Source organism: Prionailurus viverrinus, chromosome X, assembly GCF_022837055.1.
Source record: "Prionailurus viverrinus isolate Anna chromosome X, UM_Priviv_1.0, whole genome shotgun sequence".
Classification (NCBI taxonomy): Eukaryota; Metazoa; Chordata; class Mammalia; order Carnivora; family Felidae; genus Prionailurus; species Prionailurus viverrinus.
In genome coordinates, this window is record NC_062579.1 from 47,533,413 (window position 1) to 47,547,865 (window position 14,453).

Below are 14,453 nucleotides of genomic sequence, written 5' to 3' on the forward strand. Positions count from 1 at the left end.
ATTCTCGGCTGCATATTTTTTCTGTTCAACACACTGAAGATCTCCTGCCAATCCTTTCTGGCCTGCCAAGTTTCAAAAGAGAGATCAGTCCCGAGTCTTATAGGTCTCCCTTTATATGTTAGGGCATGTTTATCCCTTGCTGCTTTCAGAATTTTCTCTTTATCCTTGTATTTTGCCAGTTTCACTATGATGTGTCATTCAGAAGATTGATTCAAGTTATGTCTGAAGGCAGTTCTCTGTGCCTCTTGGATTTCAATGCCTTTTTCCTTCCCAAGTTCAAGGAAGTTCTTAGCTATTATTTCTTCAAGTACACCTTCAGCACCTTTCTCTCTCTCTTCCTCCTCTGAGATACCAATTATGCATATATTATTTCTTTTTAGTGTATCACTTATTTCTCTAATTTTCCCCTCATCCTCCTGGATTTTTTTATCTCTCTTTTTCTCAGCTTCCTCTTTTTCCATAATTTTATCTTCTAGTTCACGTATTCTCTCCTCCGCCTCTTCAATCAGAGCCGTGGTCATTTCCATTTTATTTTGCATCTCGTTTAAAGCGGGTTTCAGCTCCTCCTGACTGTTCCTAAGTCCCTTGATATCTGTAGCAATAGATTCTCTGCTGTCCTCTGTACTGTTTTCAATCCCAGCGATTAATTTTATGACTAGTATACTTTTTAAAAAAATTTTTTAATGTTTATTATTTTTGTGACAGAGAGAGAGCATGAACAGGGGAGGGTCAGAGAGAGAGGGAGACACAGAATCTGACGCAGGCTCCAGGCTCTGAGCTGCCAGCACAGAGCCCGATGCAGGGCTCGAACTCATGGTCCTTGAGATCATGACCTGAGCCTAAGTCGAATGCTTAACCGACTGAGCCACCCAGGCGCCCCCATGACTATTATTCTAAATTCACTTTCTGTTATATTATTTAAATCCTTTTTGTTCAGCTCATTAGCTGTTGTTATTTCCTGGAGATTCTTTTGAGCGGAATTCTTCCGTTTGGTCATTTTGGATAGTCCCTGGAGTGGTGGGGACCTGCAGGGCACTTCCCCTGTGCTGTGGTGTATAACTGGAGTTGGTGGGTGGGGCCGCAGTCAGACCTGATGTCTGCCCCCAGCCCACCGCTGGGGCCACAGACAGACTGGTGTGTGCCTTCTCTTCCCCTCTCCTAGGAGCGGGATTCACTGCGGGGTGGCATGGCCCATCTGGGCTACTTGCACACTGCCAGGCTTGTGGTGCTGGGGATCTGGCGTATTAGCTGGGGTGGGTAGGCAAGGTGCACGGGGGCAGGAGGGGCAGGCTTAGCTCGTTTCTCCTTAGGTGATCACTTCAGGAGGGGCCCTTTGGCAACAGGAGGGAGTCAGACCCGCTGCCAGAGGGATGGATCCGCAGAAGCACAGCTTTGGGTGTTTGTGAGGAGCAAGCAATTTCCCTGGCAGGAACTGGTTCCCTTTGGGATTTTGGCTGGGGGATGGGCGAGGGCAATGGCACTGGTGAGCGTCTTTGTTCCCTGCCAAACTGAGCTCTGTTGTCCCAGGGCTCAGCATCTCTCCCTCCCTTTGTCCTCCAGCCTTCCTGCTTTCTGAGCAGAGCTGTTAACTAAGGACCTCCCAGATGCTAAGTCACGCTTGCTGTGGGAACACACTCCGTCTGGCCCCTCCCCTTTTGCAAGCCAGACTCGGGGGCTCTGCTTGGCCGGCAGGCTGCCCCTCTGCCCCGGCTCCCTCCTGCCAGTCCATGCAGTGTGCACTGCCTCTCCGCCCTTCCTACCCTCTTCAGTGGGCCTCTCGTCTGCGCTTGGCTCCAGAGGCTTCATTCTGCTAGTCTTCTGGTGGTTTTCTGGGTTATTCAGGCAGGTGTAGGTGGAATCTAACTGATCAGCAGTAGGCGCGGTGAGCCCTGCGTCCTCCTATGCCACCATCTTTCCAAAATTTCATCGATAAGTTCTTTATAGATTGTGGATACTAATCCTTTATCTGATGTCATTTGCAAATATCTTCTCCCATTCTGTCAGTTGCTCTTTACTCTTATTGATGTTTTTCTTTGCTGTGCAGAAGCTTTTTTATCTTGATGAGGTCCCAATAGTTCATTTTTGCTTATATTTACCTTGCCTCTGAAGTCACGTCAAGAGAGAAGTTGTGAACACAACAGGGATGTCCACTCTCACCACTGGTGTTCAATGGAGTACTGGATGTCCTAGCCTCAGCAATCAGAAAACAAAAAGAAATAAAAAGTATCCATATCAGCAAGGAAGCATCCATATCAAGCATCCATTTACTCTTTGCAGATGATATGATACTCTACATGGAGAACCTGAAAGACTCCACCAAAATACTACTAGAGCTGATACAAGAATTCAACAATATCACAGGATATAAAATCAAAGTACAGAAATCAGTCGCATTTCTATACACCAGTAACAAAGCAGCAGAAAGATATATCAATAATCGATCCCATTTACAATTGCACCAAAACCCCTAAGACACCTGGGAATAAACCTAACCAAAGAGGTGAAAAATCTATACATGAAATCTATAGATAGCTTATGAAAGCAATTGAAGAATGCACAAAAAATTGAAAAATCTTCCATTGCTCATGAAGTGGAAGAACAAATATTGTTAAAATGTCAATACTATCCAAAGCAATCTACAATTCAATGCAATCCCTATCAAAATAGCACCAGTATTCTTCACAGAGCTAGAAAAAGCAATCCTAAAATTTGTATGGGACCACAAAAGACTTGAAATAGCCAAAGTAACATTAAAAAAGAAAACCAAAGCGGGAGGCATCACAATTCCAGGCTTCAAGGTGTATTACAAAGCTGTAATCATCAAGATGGATGGTACTGGCACAAAAACAGACACATGGATCAGTGGAATAGAATAGAACACCCAGAAATGGATTCACAAATATGTGGCCAACTCATCTTTGGCAAAGCAGGGAAGAGTATCTAATGGACAAAAAGTCTCTTTAGCAAATGGTGCTGGGAGAAGTGGAGAACGACATGCAGAAGAATAAAATTGGACCTCTTTCTTGCATCATACACATAAATAAATTCAAAATGTATCAAAGACCTAAATGTGAGACACGAAAATATCAAAACCCTACAGGATAAAACAAGCAGCAACCTCTCTGAGAATGTCATTTCTTTTGGTGGTTGAATAATATTCCATTATATATATATATATATATATATATATATATATATATATATATCCATTTTATTTATCCATTCATTTGTTTATGGACACTTGGGTTGCTTCCCAATTGTGGCCACTGTGCATAATGCTGGAATGAAATTGGGATATAAGTATCAGTTTGAGTCTGTATTTTCAATTCTTTTGGGTATATATACATATATATATGGAATTGCTTAGGTCATATATAATTCCATGTTTGGCTTTTTGAGGAACTGTCAAATTGTTTTCCATAGTGACTGCACTATTCATTTAACATTTCCATCGGAAGTATATGAGGGTTTGAATTTCTCTATAACTTTGCCAACACTTTTCATTTTTAAGCTTTTGATATTTATTTATTTATTTATTATTTAGAATTGTGATAAAATATATATAACATAAAATTTACCATCTTGGGGTGCCTGGGTGGCTCAGTCAGTTAAGCATCCGACTTCACCTCAGGTCATGATCTCACAGTTCATGAGTTCAAGCCATACATCAGGCTCTGTGCTGATAGCTCAGAGCCTGGGACCTGCTTCAGATTCTGTGTCTCCTTCTCTCTGCCCCTCTCCTGCTTGTTCTCTCTCAAAAATAAATAAATAAACATTAAAAAAATATTATTATATATATGTGTGTGTGTACATATATATATATATATAATTTATTGTCAAATTGGTTTCCATACAACACCCAGTGCTCATCCCAACAAGTGCCCTCCTCAGTGCCCATCACACACTATGCCCTATCCCCCACCCCCCATCAACCTTCAGTTTGTTCTCATGGTTTGCCTCCTTCCCTCTCTGTAACTTTTTTCCCCCTTCCCCTCCCCTCTGGTCCTCTATTAAGTTTCTCAAGATACACATAACGGTGAAAACATATGGTATCTTTCTCTGCCTGACTTATTTCAATAAAAATTCATCTTAATTATTTTAAAGTGCACAGTTCAGTATTGTTAGCACATTCACATTGTAGTGCAAACAATATCCAGAACTCTTTTCATCTTATAAAACTGAATCTCTATATCCATTACACAATTTCCTATTTGTCTTTTTTCCTGGCAACTACCATTCTACCTTCTGTCTCAATTTTACTCTGGATACCTCATATACATGGAGTCATACAGGATTTGCCTTTTGGTTACTGGTTTATTTCACTTAGCATAATGTCCTCAAGATTCATCCATGTTGTAGCCTGTGTCAGCATTTCCATTATTTAAAAGGTTAAATAATATTTCATCATGTGCACATACCACATTTTGCTTATCCATTCATCCGATGATGGGCACTTGGGTTGCTTCCACATTTTGGCTATTGTTAACAATGCTGCTGTGAACATGGGTGTCAAGATTCTACTTCATTTTTTTAAAACTATTTTGTTTAATTCAAGTTAGATAACATATAGTGTAGTCTTGATTTCAGGAGTAGAACCCAGTTATTCATCTCTTACATATGACACCCAGTGCTAATCCCAAAAAGTCCCCTCCTTAATGTCCATCACCCATTTAACCCATAACCTCCCTAGCAACCCTCAGATTTTTCTATTTAAGAGTTTTATGGTTTGCCTACCTCTCTGCTTTTGTCTTATTTTTCCTTCTCTTCCCCTATCAAATTCTAAATATGAGTGAAATCATATGATATCTCTCTTTCTCTGACTGATATACCCAGAAGTGGAATTGCTGGATCATATAGTAATTTTATTTTCAATTTTTTGAGGAACTGTCATACTGTTTTCCATAGCAACTATACCAGTTTAAATTCCCATCAACAGGGCACAAGTATATTAATGTCCCCACATCCTCACCACACTCCATTCTTTTCATATTATAGTTATCTTAATGGCTAAGTGATATCTCATTGTGGTTTTGGTGAACATTTCCCTAATGAATATGATGTTCAGCATATTTTCATGTGTTTATTTGACATTTTATATCTTCCTGGAGAAATGGCTATTCAAATCTTTTGCTTATTTGTCCCAGTGCCTCAACATTTATTTATTTAGGTATGTATGTATGTATGTATGTATTAATTTTAATTCCAGTGAATGAAAATACAGTGTTATATTAGTTTCGGATGTAAAATATAGTAATTCAACACTTCCATACATCATGCTTTGCTCATCACAAGTGCACTCTTTAATCTCCGTCACCTATTTCTTCCATCCCCCCAACCACCTCCCCTTTGGTAACCATCAGTTTGATCTCTATATTTAAGAGTCTTTTTTCTTAATTTCAATCTCTCCTTCTTATTTTTCCCTTTCTTTTTTGTTTCTTAAATTCCACATATGAGTGAAATCATGTCTTTCTCTGACTTATTTTGCTTAGCGTTATAGTTTGTAGCTCCATACATGTCGTCACAAATTCTTTTGCCTAATTTTTTTTTTATTTTTTTGTTTTTTTGTTGGTGAGTTGTAAGAGTTCTTTATATATTCTGAATATTAAACTCTTATCACATATATGATTTGTAAATGTTTTCTGTCATTATGTAGGTTTTCTTTTCAGTTTCTTGATAATGTCCTTCAATACACAAAAGATTTTAATTTTGATAAAGTCCAATTTATCTACTTTAAGTTTTGTTCCTTTGGTGTCATAGCTAAGAATGCCAAATCCAAGATCATGAAGATTCACATCTATGTTTTTTATAAAGGTTTTATAGTTTTAGCTTTTTCTTAAATGTTTATTTATTTTTGAGAGAGAGAGCACAAGCGGGGTAGGGACAAAGAAAGAGTGGGACAGAGGATCTGAAGTGAGCTCTGAGCTGACAGCAGAGAGCATGAGGTGGCGCCCAAACTCATGAACCATGAGATCATGACCTGAGCCTAAGTCGGACACTTAACTGAGTGAGCCGCCCAGGTGTCCCTATGGTTTTAGCTTTTATATTTAGGCCACTGATGCATTTTGACTTGATTTTTTAAAGTATAATTTATTGTCAAATTGGTTTCCATACAACACCCAGTGCTCATCCAAACAAGTGCTCTCCTCAGTGCCCATCACCCACTTTCCCCTCTCTCTACCCCCCATCAACCCTCAGTTTGTTCTCAGTATTCAAGAGTCTCTTATGGTTTACCTCCCTTCCTCTCTGTTTATAACTTTTTTTCCCTTCCCTCCCCCATGGCCTTCTGTTAAGTTTTTCGAGATCCACATATGAGTGAAACATATGGTATCGGTCTTTCTCTGACTGACATTTCACTTAGCATAATACCCTCCAGTTCCATCCACATTGCTGAAAATGGCCATATTTCATTCTTTATCATTGCTATTGACTTTATTTTTGTATATGGTATGAGGCCAGAGTCCAATTTCATTATTTTTCATGTGGAAGTCCAATTGTTCCAGCATCATCCATTGAAAAAACTATTTTCTCCTCATTGAATGGTCTTGGTACCCTTGTCAAAAATCAATTGGAAATCGGTGTATGTATTTATTTCTGGGCTTTCAATTCTATTCCATTGGTCTATATGTCTGTACTTATGCTGTCACCACACTTTTTTGATGACTGTATCTTTACAGTAATTTTAAAATTGGGGAAAGATCCCTCCAGAATTCTGGCTTTCTACTTTTTTTCAAGAATGTTTTGGCTTACAACTCTATATGAATTTAAGGGTTGGCTTTTCCATTTTTCAAAAAAGACTGCTGGAATATGGTAGGGATTACATTGAATCTGTAGATTGCTAGGGTAGTAATATTGATACTTTAACAATAGTAAGTCTTCATACCACTAGCATAGGGTGTTTCATTTACTTAAATCTTATTAATTTTCTTCAGCATATCTTATAGTTTCAGTGTACACTTATTTCACCTTGTTGGTTAAATTTATTCCTAGGTATTGAATTCTTTTACATGTGATTTTAAGTGTAATTGCTTTCTTAATTTTTTTTTTCTTTTTGGATTGCTCATTGCTGGTGAATACAAATACAAATGATTTTGTATGCTGATATTGCATTCTGAAACTTGGCTGAATTTGTTTATCAGCTCTACTACTAGATTTTTTTTAGTGAATTCTTTGGGATTTTTCCATATATGGGATTATGTTATTTGTGAATAAAGATAATTCTACTTTTTTTCTTTACAATTGGGTGCTTGTTATTTCTTTCTTTGTGTGTCTTATTGCTCTAGCTAGAACTTCCAGTAAAATGTTTAATAGCAATGGTAAAAGTAGGCATTTTTGTCTTGATCAAGATTTTAAGAATAAAGCTTTCAAGTCTCTTACAACTGAGTATGATATTAGCTGGGTTTTTCATAAATGTAATTGCCCATGTTGAGGACATTCACTTTGATTCCTTGCTTTCTGACTTTTTTTTTATCATTAAAGGGTGTGCATTTTGTGAAATGCCTTTTCTGCCTCATTTGAAATGATTATGTGATTTTTACCTTCATTCTATTATTGTGATATGTTACATTGATAGATTTTCTTATTCTTTGATCCATTTGATTTTTAAGATTATGCTGTTTAGGGGACCAGCTGCCACCAAGTCTGGACCCAACCTTGTGCACTGTCAATGCCTGTGCACCCACCCGACATGCACTCCCAATTATTTTTGGTTCTAAGTCAAATACAGCAGCTCTCAAGGATCAGTTGATTCAGAATATTCTTAAGACTATACCCCCCAGATAAGATTACAGTTGTTAGGGTTGCTGTTGTTAGCATGGCTTGTGGCCATCTGTATTTTAATGAAGGACTTGTCAAATGAACTTGCTCTTGTTGATGTCGTGGAAGACAAATTGAAACGAGAGATGACGAATCTCCAGCATGGAAGGCTTTTCCTTAGAACACCAAAATTTGTCTCTGGCAAAGACTATAATGTGACTACAAACTCCAAGCTGGTTATTTTCACAGAGAAAAAACCTTAATTTGGTCCAGCATAACGTGAACATTTTAAATTAATCATTCTTAATATAGTAAAATACAGCCTAAACTGCAAGTTGTTTGTTGTTTCCAATCCAGTGGGTATCTTGACCTATGTGGCTTGGAAGATAAGTGGCTTTCCCAAAAACCGTGTTACTGGAAGTGGTTGTAATCTGGGTTCATTCTGGTTCCATTACTTAATTGGGGAAAGGCTGGGAGTTCACCCATTAAGCTGGCATAGGTGGGTCCCTGGGGAGCATGGAGATTCTAGTGTGCCTCTATGCAGTGGAGTAAATGTTGCTGGCGTCTTCCTTAAGAATCTTCACCCTGACTTAGGCACTGATGCAGATAAGGAACAATGGAAAGAGGTTCACAAATAGGTGGTTGACAGTGCCTATGAGGTGATCAAACTGAAAAGGCTACACTTCCTGAGCCATTGGGCTATTTGTGGAAGATTTGGAAGAAAGTATAATGAAGAATCATCGGCAGGTGCATCCAATTTCCATCATGACTAAGGGTCTCTATGGAATAAAAGATGCTGTTTACCTTAGTGTTCTTTGCATCTTGGGACAGAATGGAATCTCAGATGTTGTGAAGGTGACTCTGACTCCTGAGGAAGAGGCCCATTTGAAGAATAGTGCAGATACACTTTGGGGGATCCAAAAAGAACTGTAGTTTTAAAGTTTTCTTATGTTGTACCAGTTCACTGTCTAGACTATAACAGGATTTTAGCTGGAGGTTGTATATATCATCCTTATTATCTGATCTATTACTCAAGTAGTATTAAAATGGCTTAGGAAAAGCATCAGTTTCCTAAAGTTACAAATAGGAATGGTTCACAAAACCCTGCAGCTATATCCTGATGCTGGATCGTACTTGTGTAGTCCTAAATTGGTTAATGTAAAATAGTTCCACCACTTGAGAGGCACCACTGTCAATATTACATATGCTGAAGTTGCTCTCCAAACCAGATGTATATTTACCGTGTGATATATAACATCTGGTTCCTTCACCCAACATGCCTAGTCCAATTTTTTTTCTCCAGTCAATCACATCTTGGGATTCAATGTATAAACGTAATATTGCATGTATTGTGCATAAAACTGTTCTAAAGGATCTTATTTTGTGTACTATATATATTAGGATATAGTGTACATTGCCATATAATGCAAAAAGAAATATCTATATATAAACAAGTGTCATGCCAACCAACTAAAATACCAAATAAACTTTGAACAGTGAGGAAAAAAAAAGATTATGCTGTTTCATTTCCACAAAATGTCAACATTTACATTTTTCTTTTGTTATTGATTTCTAGCTTCATTTCATTGTGGTTGGAAAAAACATTTTGTATGTTTCAATCTTTTCAATATTTATTGGGATTTGTTTTGTGACTTAACATATGGCCTCTTCTGGAGAATGCTCCATGTGCACTTGAGAAGAATGTGCATTCTTCTGTTGTTGGTTGGAGTAATTAATTTATTAATTAATGTTTTTAATGTTTATTTTTGACAGAGACAGAGAGAGACAGAGAGAGAGAGAGAGACAGTGCAAGTGGGGAAGGGCAGAGGGAGATGGGAACACAGAATCCAAAGCAGGCTCCAGGCCCTGGGCTGTCAGTGCAGAGCCTGATGCAGGCTTCAAAGCCACAGACTCTGGGATCATGATCTGAGCCGAAGTCGGATGCTTAACTGACTGAGCCACCCAGACACCCCATTGGGAGGAGTAATTTATATTTGTTAAGTTTAGTTAGTTTGCAGTGTTGTGCAAGTCTTTTATTTTTTTATTTATCTTCTGTCTAAATGTTCTATTTATGATTGAAAGTGGGATATTAAGTTTCTCACTCTTATTGTACAATTGTTTATTTCTCACTTTAATTTTGTCAATATTTGCTTTATATTTAAGTGGCTCAATTGTTTGGTGCATATATGTTTATAATTATTATGTTTCTGATAAATTGACTATCAGAATATCATTCCCTTCAGTGTCCCTTGTAAAAGGTTTTAGCTTGAAGTCTATTTTATCTGATACTCATACCCAGCTATCTTTTGGTTGCTATTTTCAAGAAAAATATTTTCCCATCTTTTCAATTTCAACTTATCTGTGTCTTTGGATATAAAGTTAATCTTTTGGGGGCACCTGGGTGGCTCAGTTGGTTAAGGTTCCGACTTTGGTTGGGGTCATGATCTCACAGTTCGTGTATAGAGTCCCATGTTGGGCTCTGTGCCCAACAGCTCAGAGCCTGGAGCTTGTTTTGGACTCTGTGTCTCCCTCTCTCTGCCCCTCCCCTGCTCAACCTCTGTTTCTTTCTCTGTATCTGTCTGTCTCTCTCTCTCTCTCTCTCTCTCTAAAATAAACATTAGGGGGCGCCTGGGTTGCGCAGTCAGTTAAGCGTCTGACTTCAGCCAGGTCACGATCTCGCGGTCCGGGAGTTCGAGCCCCGCGTCAGGCTCTGGGCTGATGGCTCAGAGCCTGGAGCCTGTTTCTGATTCTGTGTCTCCCTCTCTCTCTGCCCCTCCCCCGTTCATGCTCTGTTTCTCTCTGTCCCAAAAATAAATAAACGTTGAAAAAAAATTAAAAAAAAATAATAAAATAAACATTAAAAATTAAAAAAAAATAAAGTGAATCTTTTGTGAACAGCATATTGTTGGGTCATGTTCAGAAACAATTTCATTAATCACTGCCTTTTGATTGGGTAGTTTGATACATTTACGTTTAATATAATTATTGTATTTTTATTTGTCCCTCATTTTCTCTATTACTTGCTACTTGTATGTTCAGTGGTTTTTGAGAAGAATTGTCTTCAGTCTCTTCTTTTTTGCTTCTGTGTATATGCATTAGATGTTATTTTATGGTTGCCATGGGGATTAGATTTCACAATCTAACTTAAATTGTTACCAACTTAACTTCAATATTATTCAAAGACTCTGCTAAGATACAGCTCTGTCTCTTTATGTTATGGTTTTCACAAATCACAGCTTTATGTTTTATGCTCAATAATATAGTTATAATTATTTTTATACATTTGTCTTTAAATAATGTGAGAAATAAAAACTAGTTTAAAACTAAAAGCACAATAATATTGGCTTTTATGTTTGCCCATTTATGGACCTTTATCATAGTTTATTTCTACACATGATTTATAGTTACTGCATATATCCTTTTATTTCAACCTAAAAGACTCCCTTTAACATTTCTTGTAGACCAGGTCTAGTGTTAACATATTCCCTAAGCTATTGTTTATCTGGAAATGTCCCAATTTTCCCATTTTTGAAGAAGAGTTTTTCCATATACAAAATTCTTCACTGGCAGTTATTTTTCCAGTACTCTAAATATAATGTTCCTTTTTTTATCTTACGTTTTTTGTTGTTGGAAACTGGACATTTGAATATTATAATGTGGTAACTCTGGAAATCAAATTCTTTTACTCTTCCAAGATTTGCTGTTCTATTGATTGCTGAAGGTTATAGTATGTATGTTTAATGAGTATTCCAAACTATTTTTGGAAAGACTGAATTCCTTGTCATGTATGGTCTCTGAAGTATCTATTTCTTAAGCTCATGTTTGGCTAGTGTTTTGAATTTCTTTGAATGCCAGGAGCTGGAAACAAAAACAAACAATAACAAACAACAATAACAAAATAAAAACATCCTCTATCAAGAAAAAATACAAAATACAAAGCATGTTTCCCAGTCTTTGCAGATAGGCTCCGTGATGGGCCAATCCAACACTTATCCAGGATTGCACTGAGCCTGAGGTGAAACTTTAGAGTGGTCTGAGTTGTAAGTGAGGTAAAATAGAGAGAAGTTATGCATTTGTCCTTCACGGAGCCCTCAGAGAACTTACAGCAGACATATACAGGGTGTGGACACTTGCAGGGGATGAGCTCTGCAGCTTCTTCCTCTTGGTGATCCACTGTAGTTCTTAAAAGAAGTTTGGTTATTGAGAGAAGATGGCAGTGGAGTATGAGGACCTTAGGCTTGCCTGGTCCCCCATGAACATAACTGGATAATGAAAAATTATCCTAAATACACCAGAAATCAATCTGAAGACTTACAGAACAAACTCCACAATTAAAGGGAGAGAAGAAGCTCCATCAAAGAAAGTAGGAAGTGTGTAGTTGGGGTTTAGGGGAGAAACAGATCATGGGTACTGTGGAGAGGAGGGAGCCATTGTCATGGAGAAGAGAGAGAGAAGTCATGGTGTGAGAGAGAGAAGCACACAGAGAAATGTACAAGGAGAATGTTTCCACAAAAGTATTGGCTTGGAAAATGAGAGGGGCAGAATTTTGTGAGTTCTTGCAACCAGTGGGGCTTAAAGCCTGGAGTTGTAAAGGTCAGTGGGTTTGGCTGGGTTAGAGTCTGGAAGACACTGTGCTGCTTGTGGAGAGAAGGCAGGAAAACAAGCCAGGAACAGACAGTATGGAAACAGCAATTTTAAGTTCCTGGATCACAGAGTGGAGAGATTATTTGCTCTCCTCAGAGCATGTCACTGAGAGGCAGCATTCATGGAGACACCTCTCTGGGAACAAAGGAGCTGGCTGGAAACATTTCCCTCCCATGACCTTCAGCATAAACACAGAACAACTTGTGGGAAGGATTGCAGCACTGACACTGCCTAACTTCCTTACACAATACCCCATTCCCCAGTGCTCTGGCAGGACTGCTTCTCAGTTAAGCTTGCCTCAGTCCCAGTGCAGAAAGCCTATCCCCTAGGAGATCAACACAAACCCATGGACACATCACATCTCTGAAACAGAGAGTTTTGTAGTTATGCTGGAGTTGGTGTCAGGTCTCATTTCACAAGCTGACCAGAGCACACCTAGTTAAAACTCACCACATTCAGGGGGCACCTAGGTGGCTCAGTCAGTTAAGCATCCGACTTCAGCTTGGGTCATGATCTCACTGTTCATGAGATCGAGCCCCGCATTGGGCTCTGTGCTGACAGCTCAGAGCCTGGATCCTGCTTTGGATTCTGTGTCTCCCTCTCTCACTGCTCCTCCCCCACTCGTGCTCTGTCTTTGTATCTCTCTCAAAAATAAATAGACATTAAAAATTAAAAACAAAAAACAACACATTCAGGCCTGGGACCACACACTGCCCACAAAAACCAAGGAGAGCCTCTGCGGGTGAGTGGTCTGAAGGATAGAGCAGCCAAAACACAATAGCAGATCATACACAGCACATACCAGAGACACACCATGAAATGTCAGGCCCTGGATACCACATGATCTCTTCTTTATAATGCCATTGCTTTTTTTTAAATTTAAATTCAAGTTAGTTAACATAAAGTGTAGTCTTGGCTTCTGGAGTAGAAACCAGTGATCATTTCTTACATATGACGCCCAGTGCTCATCCCCAAAAAATGTCCTCTTTAAATCCCTTCAAATATTTAAACCACCCCCCACCCACACCTCCTCCAACAACCCTTAGTTTATTCTTTGTATTTAAGAGTCTGATATGGTTTGCCTCTCTCTCTTTTATCTTATTTTTTCTTCCCTTCCCCTATGTTCATCTGTTTTGTTTCTTAAATTCTACATATGAAAACATGATATTTACCTTTCTCTGACTTATTTCGCTTAGGATAATACCCTCTAGTTCCATCCACATTGTAGCAAATGGCTAGATTATATTCCTTTATATGGCTGAGTAATATTCCACTGTATATATGCACCACATCTTCTTTATCCATTTCTCAGTCAATGGACATTTGGGCTCTTTCCATTATTTGGCAATTGTTGATGGCACTGCTATAAACATTGAAGTGCATGTGCTCCTTCGAATCAGCACTTTTGTATCCTTTGGATAAATACCTAGCGGTGCAATTCCTGGATTGTAGGGTATTTCTATTTTTTACTTTTTGAGGACCCTCCATATTGTTTTCAAGAGTGTTCACACTAGTTTGCATTCTGACCGACAGTGCAAAAGGGTTCCCCTTTCTCTGTATCCTCACTAACGTCTGTTGTTTCCTGAGTTGTTAATTTTAGCTATTCTGACAGGTGTGTGGTGATTTCTCATTGTGGTTTTGATCTGTATTTCCCTGATGATGAGTGATATTGAGCATCTTTTCATGTGTCTCTTAGCATAAGGCCATTAGTTTTAGAAGCAAGAGACATAACTGGCTTTTCTAATACAGAGAAAAAAGGTTGAGACTTAGACAAAATGTGAAGATGGAGGAATTTATCTGAAATGAAAGAACAAGATAAAGTCCAGGCCAAAGATCTAAGTGAAACAAATATAAGTAACACACTTGATGGAGAATATAAAGGAACAATCCTAAGGATACTCAATGGGATTGAGAAAAGAATAGAAGACATCAGTGAAACCCTTACCACATAGATTAAAAGAATTAAAAAAAGAATCAATTACACATGAAGAGTGCAATAATCAAGATTAGAAACAGGCTTAATGCAATGAACATCAGGCTGGAAGAAGCAGAGGGAA

General features: G+C 38.5%; 1 pseudogene; it reads left to right on the forward strand.

Moving 5' to 3' along the window:
• The first annotated feature begins 7,810 nt into the window (after positions 1–7,810).
• LOC125157380 (L-lactate dehydrogenase A chain-like) lies at positions 7,811–8,685 on the forward strand (annotated as a pseudogene).
• Positions 8,686–14,453: the final 5,768 nt, after the last annotated feature.